The sequence below is a fragment of the Engraulis encrasicolus genome, unplaced genomic scaffold, assembly GCF_034702125.1.
Source record: "Engraulis encrasicolus isolate BLACKSEA-1 unplaced genomic scaffold, IST_EnEncr_1.0 scaffold_223_np1212, whole genome shotgun sequence".
Taxonomy (NCBI): Eukaryota; Metazoa; Chordata; class Actinopteri; order Clupeiformes; family Engraulidae; genus Engraulis; species Engraulis encrasicolus.
Genome location: NW_026945507.1, coordinates 35,915 through 43,593, shown reverse-complemented (window position 1 = coordinate 43,593; position 7,679 = coordinate 35,915). Strand labels below are relative to the sequence as shown.

Genomic DNA, 7,679 nt, shown 5'->3' with positions numbered 1-7,679 from the left:
GTTACCTAGAAAGCATGGAACATTGATTTTCTTATCAACCATGTGAAAGCTTTGGCAGTCCATTGAAAACCAAAACCAAACTTTTACTTTGAATTTCAAATGTGCGAAAACTTCTTGTACGGTCCCATCTTAAATTCTAACCTCATCAAACAATCAAACAGCGCAGAGTCTCTGTTGCACAGTTTTATTCACTTAGGCAGCCTTACACGGGTGGGAGAATACAGTCCATTGTGCCCATTTTTTATCTGTATGGAAAATTGGTACAAGTCAAGGTCAAGGTCAAGGTAAACTTTATTATCCCTCAGGGGGAAACTCAAGTGGTCAACATTTCATATCTCCTCAAGACATAGGCCTACTACAGCAGACAGTAGACGCTGGACATACCACAATTAAATAAATAAGGGATAAGAACATGTGATGTAAGATAAAATAACAATAGCAAGGAGATAAAAACAGGAAATAAAAACAGAAGTAAAAACAGTGCATTAAATAAATTAGGGCAGGTGGGAGAACTAAAGTGCTGAAGTTGCTTTGGGCTTGCTGTTATATAGCCTGATCTGATGATCACTATAGGTATAAATGACTTGATATCTTACTGTACTGATTGTTCTTTGCAGCAGTCTGTCATTTTACCTAGTGCTCCTTAAAAACGTGTTAGATAGCCTACTCCAAAATTAAATAAAATCCACTTAATGTTCCAAATCCCAAACAAACATTTTTTGTTTAATAGGCCTTTGTCTGCCCACAGATAGAGATAATGTGTAGAGCAGGGGTCCCCAAACTAAGGCTCAAGGGCCGGATACGGCCCGCAATGCCCCTTTGACCGGCCCTCCACCTCTTTGCACCTCACCATTTGAACTGTCCCAAAGACGCAATCCTCACAGAAAAAAAAAAAAGATAAAATATATATTTTTAAAGAATTTATTTTGTTTATCAACAGGCCTTCCTACAGTTTAATTTCCACTAACCTAGTGTGAATCACCAGAAGTTTATTGTCTTGATAAACAAGCCTACCATTTCTATTGTATCACTCACAAACTGTCAATCACCATATTTTTCTAACCTTTCCTTGCCATTTTTACATGGTTATTAGAAATAAAGGAATAGGCCCTACCTGTGGTATTTCAAACTTAAAAACATGTGAAGTAGCCTAATGACTTCTTTTGCAAAGTAATGTGTAATGATTAACTATTTTGTGCTAGAAATTATTGCTATAACAGGCGCCTAGTATACAGCCAACATGATTGATTCCGGCCCCTGATCCCCGTCAGGAACAATAATGTGGCCCCCAGAGAAAAAAGTTTGGGGANCCCTGGTGTAGAGCATGCAAAGTGATCAAATATTACATAAACTGCATTATTTATCATACATTAATATTATATACACGTTTGCCGTTCAATAGAGCTCAATAAAGTGGTTTTCAAAGTAGGGGCGGGGAAGCACTTGGGGATGTCAGGGGGGCCATGGCAGGTTGGCAAGAAATAATAAATAAAAATGAATAATTTAATAAATTGAATAACTTAAAGGTGCACTAGGATGGTGGCCAGAGCGGGTGTTGCAAGTATGCTGCTCATTGAAACTGTGCTGCCGATTTAATGTTTTTGTAATGTCTTAGGTTAGGTAAATAACGACAGACACAGAGATGCGTTTAGGTGTCTTTACCGGAAACCAAGGTACACATTACATTGCATACGCTGTGACGTAACACGTCACAGCCAACCAATAAGCTGCTATCTAGTAATACAAGCCTGAACCATAACACTCCTCCCTTCTACAATCTATGTTGTATAGAGAAATAGGCAGAAACAAATAACATGAACATTCAATCTGATACTGCCTACAGATTTAACCTGTCTGGTGGGTTTCTCACTTTTGGTGGATATCTGGGCATTCGTATAGTCTCAGATTGCCTGCCCAGTCCTTCATCTTGGTCCAGTTCTTCCTGAACGCTCCTTGATTGGGTGTCCTGTGTGTCTGCAACCATCTGTGCCGGTGCCGCCGCCTCATCTGTAGTTCTGACGCCGTTCTGTGCCGGTGGCCCTGTTCCCACAGTGGCTCTGTACTGTTCCTGCTCATCAGATGGTTCTCCAGGTCGCTTTTTGCTCTCCTGCCAAATGTATTTGATCTATGTGTCGCCGCCACACCATGTTCGGACCCACATTCACCTCATAAGTTCGGGGTCCTGTTTGGGCCTGCACCATACCATACGCCCATTTTCCTCCCCTTCTGTAGTCTCTCACCATGACTGGCTGTCCGGTGAAGACATGGCATTCTCGTGCTCCGTGCAGCATCGTTGCTTGTTTGTTTAACACTTCATTGCGTCTGTTCAGTTTCATGAGGTCCAAACGTGTGCGTACACTCCGTCCGAACATCAGCACTGCGGGACTTTCCCCAGTGGTGACATGTGGTGTGTTGCGGTATGATGCCAGGAACCGGGACAGTCTTGTTAGCATTGTTCCTCCATCATGCTTGGATACTTTGAGTCCCTGCTTGAGAGTCTGAACAAACCTCTCCGCCAGCCCATTTGTGGCAGGGTGGAAAGGAGCCGAGGTTGTGTGTTTGATGCCATTCACTACCATGAATTGTTCAAATTCTTCACTCACAAATGTTTGTGCATTGTCGCTTACCAGCTGCAGAGGAAGCCCAAAGCGTGCAAAAATTGTTCTCAAGCATTCAATGGTCTGAGCTGAAGTCTGAGATGTGGTGCAAAAAATGAATGTGCATCTATGACCACTAAAAAGTTACGTCCCTCAAAGGGCCCTGCATAGTCCATGTATCCTCTGCTGCATAGTCCACATGTATCCTCTGCCTCAAAGGGCCCTGCATAGTCCACATGTATCCTCAAAGGGCCCTGCATAGTCCACATGTATCCTCTGCCACGGTTCTGTTGGCCACTCCCAGGGATGGATTGGATCTGGGGGAGGCATGTGACGGTTCTCTCTGCAGCCTTCGCAGTCCTTGGTCAGCCCTTCCAGTTCTTCATCCGCTACGGGCCACCAAAAGTGGCTACGGGATAGTAATTTCATTTTGACTATGCCCACATGGCCCTCATGTATTTCCTGCAGCACTTGTCTCTGACATTTCTTCGGTATAATCACCCTCATTCCCCATAACAAACATCCCTGGTGAACTGTTATTTCATCTTTTCTCTGGAAGTATGGGCTCACCTCCTTACTGCAGTTGGTCGGCCAGCCTGTCATGGTATAGTTGTATACCTCCGATAAGATTGAATCCCGTCTTGTCTCCCTTTTTACCACTGTACTAGTCAATGGCAGTGCTTCCAGCTGCGCTGCATGGAACACTTCCACTGCATCCACACGTTCAGCCTGCCTATTGGTTAACGGCAGTCTCGAAAGTCCATCAGCGTTTGTGTGTTGAGATGTCTGTTTGTATTCAATATTATACACATGTCCAGACAGGAACAGTGCATAACGCTGTAACCTGGCAGCGGTCATTGCTGGGATGGCTTTCTGGGGGCTGAAGATGGACAACAATGGCTTATGATCTGTTACCAGTGTAAAACGTCTTCCATACAAGTATGTGTGGAATTTCTTGACCCCCCATACAAGGGCTAATGCCTCTTTGTCAATCTGGGAATAATTATTTTCTTTCTATTTAATGTCCTTGACGAAAATGCCACTGGCCTCTTGGATGCGTCCTGCAGAATGCCATACGGAGAGGCGTCACACGCCAGTTCGACAGGGAGCTCCGGGTCGTACTGAGTCAAGACCTGTTCTGACGTGATCAGCCGTTTTGCCTCTCTGAACGCCTCCTCGCACGATCTTGTCCAGCACCACTTCCTGTTTTTCTCCAGCAGTTGATTTAGGGGCTGCAGGACTGAGGCAAGGTTGGGGAGGAAGCGACGGTAGTAGTTGATCAGTCCCATAAATGACCTCAACTGCGTTGTATTTTGTGGTTGTGGTGCTCCGACCACAGCGTCTATTTTGTCTTGTGTTTTGTGTAGTCCACTGTGATCCATCTCATGTCCACAGAACTGAATCCGGTCCTTGAAAAACTCACACTTCTGTGGATTCGCTCGGAGGCCATACTGCTCCAGGCGTTTGAGAACGCTTTCCACATTAGCCAGATGCTCCTCATCTGTCCGTCCTGTGATGATCATATCATCCAGCAGGCACTGGGTCCCTGGAATGCCCTGTAAAATCTGGTCCATTGTGCGTTGCCAAATGGCAGGGGCGGAGGCAATGCCAAAGACCAGCCTATTGTACCTATACAGCCCTTTCTGCGTATTCATGGTGAGGTATGGTTTGGATGACTCTTCGACGGGTAGCTGTAGATATGCTTGTTTCAAGTCTATCTTGCTGAAGTGTTGCCCCCCAGCCATTGCTGTAAAAATGTCGTCTACCTGTGGTAGGGGATACTGATCCACTTGTAGCTTGGGGTTCACTGATACTTTAAAATCCCCACAAAGCCTTACCGAGCCATCTTTCTTTATGATTGGTACCACTGGGGTCGCCCACTCACTTCTGTCCACCTTTGAAAGGATCCCTGCTGCCAGCAGGCGATCTATTTCGGCTCCAACTTTTGGGCGTAGGGCGAATGGCACCTGTCTGGCTTTGTGGAATGTGGGGGTGGTATCTTTTAACACCAGTTTGGCTTCAAAGCCCTTGACTGTTCCCATCTCCTCTTGGAAGACAGCCCCATATTTCTCCAATAACTGGTTCAGCTTGCCTTGTACCTTGTTCTCTGTGGTTGTGATTCTCAGCAGCTTTAACTCGCTCCAGTTCAGCTGAAAGTGCTTAAGCCAGTCTCTTCCAAACAGTGGTGGGCCATTTCCGTCCACTACATACCAGGGCTGTACATTAAGACCAATTGGTCGCATATTGAGCCTAAAATTTTGACTGTGCGAGAAAGAAAAATAAAACGGGCGCACCTGTACGAGTATGCATTCAACCCTTTCATTCGCATTTTGCTTCTGAGTTCGAGTGCATGATTGTGAGAGCTGCTCATTTTTTCCACAGCCTGTCTGATAGACAGCATCAAATTCCATTGGGAACGCACTTCAAAAAAGACGGTCAATGTTGCTTGAATTCCGTGTTGGCCAAGATTGAGCCATCTCTGCTCCCGTAGCTCAGAAAAAAAAACAGAATCGCTTCGCACAGATCCCTGGTGGCAACAGTTACAAAGCGCGCATGCCTCATCTCCCAGTCGGATGTTCTGTGCCAACACGTCTTACAGCTTTTCGAAATGGACTGCTGTTTAAAACATTCAAATGCGGGAGTTTGCATTGCTAACAGGAAACCTCTTGGATCCGATAGTGAAATAGCCACTCGGTTTGCTAGCTCATGTGGTTTAAAGGACGTCGTTGTTTGAGCTGTTTTGGCGTTTCCCAAACCGCTGTCTTCGCAATGACTTCGCAAAAAAATGCAATCGCAATCAAAGTAATCAAGTCAAAATATAGTTCGAGGAGCATTCACAAGTAGTGTGCAGTGCGCGCAAATTTAAAGTCTAGTTGGTCCAGTAGCTACCGGTGCTGTAGGCTATCAAAAAGAGCAGCCAACACAGTGAGATAATTTTGCTGCTCCCAGTTTCATTTCACACCGTTCCAACCCATGCGTTTGAGGAAACAAAAACTATGGCTATAATAAAGCCCGTTGGATTAACGTGTTGTAGGCTATGTTTAAGATTTAGTCAATCTAGTTCAGTAAGCATGTGATTTACATGCTTTTAATCACAAAGTTATAACCTAATAATAATAATAATAATAATAATAATAGGCCTAATAATAGTAATAGTAATGGGAACTGTGATGTATGGCATATAGCAGTGGTGGTTCCCAACATGTTTTGCACTGGGACCATTTTATCCTGAACTTTTGGGGACCCAAATTTTTTCACAACCAAAACCATGACTGAGCAAACTTGCTGGCTATAAAAAAAAAACAGTGGATATTTCTGACAGTATAAGACTACATTTTTTTTTATTTCACACCTAGACATTTCAGGGGAGCCCATTGGAATTCCAGGTGACCCCATACCCCAGTGTTGGAAAAAAAGCCCACTGACATAGGCCTATAGCCTAGGCCATTGTGCATGAAGATGAAGAAACAAGCAATGAGCACAATAAGCACAGTATTTTACATAACACCCCCCCCCCATAACAAAAGTGTCACAACATTTTTAGAGTGCTCCTAAATTTGTATCTGTGCTCCTAAAGTTTTATCCGTGCTCCTAATTTTTTTCATTTAGGAGCACCTGTGCTCCTAGTGAAAAAGCTTAACGTACAGCCCTGCATACAGTGGTAAGTTTTGTGCTTTCTCCCCATATCTGACCTGCACCTGTAACATCCCTTTTGGACTCAGTTTTTTCTCTGAATATGTCTTCAGTACGACATCGGTCTTCCTCAACTGCATGTTTTTGAAATGTCTTTTGTACATTGTTACAAGAATGATTGTGACTGCTGACCCTGTATCCAGTTCCAGTTTCACTGGTTTGTTTTCAATCTCAGGTGTCACCCATATTATATTGCTGTTTTCTGTTGACACTGAGTGTAGCTCCATCGTTCCAAGGATCTCATCCAAATCACTATCACTTCCCTGTGTTACCTTGTGTACTGACTCTTTGTTTCTCTCTGTTTTCTTCAGAGCTCGGCATGCTGCTTTAATGCGCTTACATTTGTGGCATGTCTCCTCACGAAAACGACTTGCTTTTGATCCCGCTTGTGGAATCGGAAGCGTTCCGCGATGACGAGTGGTTTGGGAGCGAGGTGTGCGTCCAATGTTGTTACCAGGTCAGTGAACGTCTTGCTGGATGGCTTGTCCGGGGTAGTCAAATCACGTAGCACTGCATAGGTCTTTGGGCCGATCAAACTTAGCAGGGCAGGAACTTTCTTTTCTTCCGATACCTCGTTGGCAATAAAGTATTGCTCTAAGCGCTCTGCATAATTTGTCCAACTTTCTTGTGACTCGTCAAAAGCCTCAAGTTTTCCGATGCTAGTCATCTTACTTATCGTTGCTAGCGGAGCTGCTGCACTCGCTCGGACCGTCCATCGACTACTTTGACTGTCTGTGGAACTTTCAGAACTTTCAATTTCTGCGCTTTACATGAGTGCACATCAATCCCTCACCGTGAGTAAGTATCTCGTCGCCATTGTAGTGTCTTAGGTTAGGTAAATAACTGGACAGAGACAGAGATGCGTTTAGGTGTCTTTACCGGAAGAACCATTGCACACATAACATTGCATACGCTGTGACGTGTTACGTCACAGCCAACCAATAAGCTGCTATCAGTAATAAAAGCCTGAACCATAACAGTTTTATTGAATATTTACTAATAAATTTACATTTACTAATATGATCAAAATACAATAGGCCAAAACTTTGCAGCCATAAATGTGCCTGTCATATCTATGCACTGTGATGTTTGGGCATGATATGAAATGGGTAGATTGATGGAGGATATATGGTACCATGACGTAACATGGTGTTATTTTCTTCTTTACAATGTTTATCTGTATTATCGCCACTATCCAGCAGAAACCTTGTGTATCTGCTATTTTTTAAAGTGAAAGTGAAAGTGAAAGCCCATTGGGAAACTCCAACTCCATTTGTGACACAGCACTCCACAGCACACAAGTGAACACTGCACACTGCACACAACGAAATTGCATTTATGCCTCACCCGTGCAAGGGGGCAGCCCTCAGTGGCGCCCCATTGGGGAGC

General features: G+C 44.2%; 1 pseudogene; it reads right to left on the bottom strand.

Annotated features, from left to right (window-relative positions):
• Positions 1-1,837: 1,837 nt before the first annotated feature.
• Positions 1,838-6,957, bottom strand: LOC134442713 (uncharacterized protein K02A2.6-like; annotated as a pseudogene).
• Between the last annotated feature and the right edge of the window lie 722 nt (positions 6,958-7,679).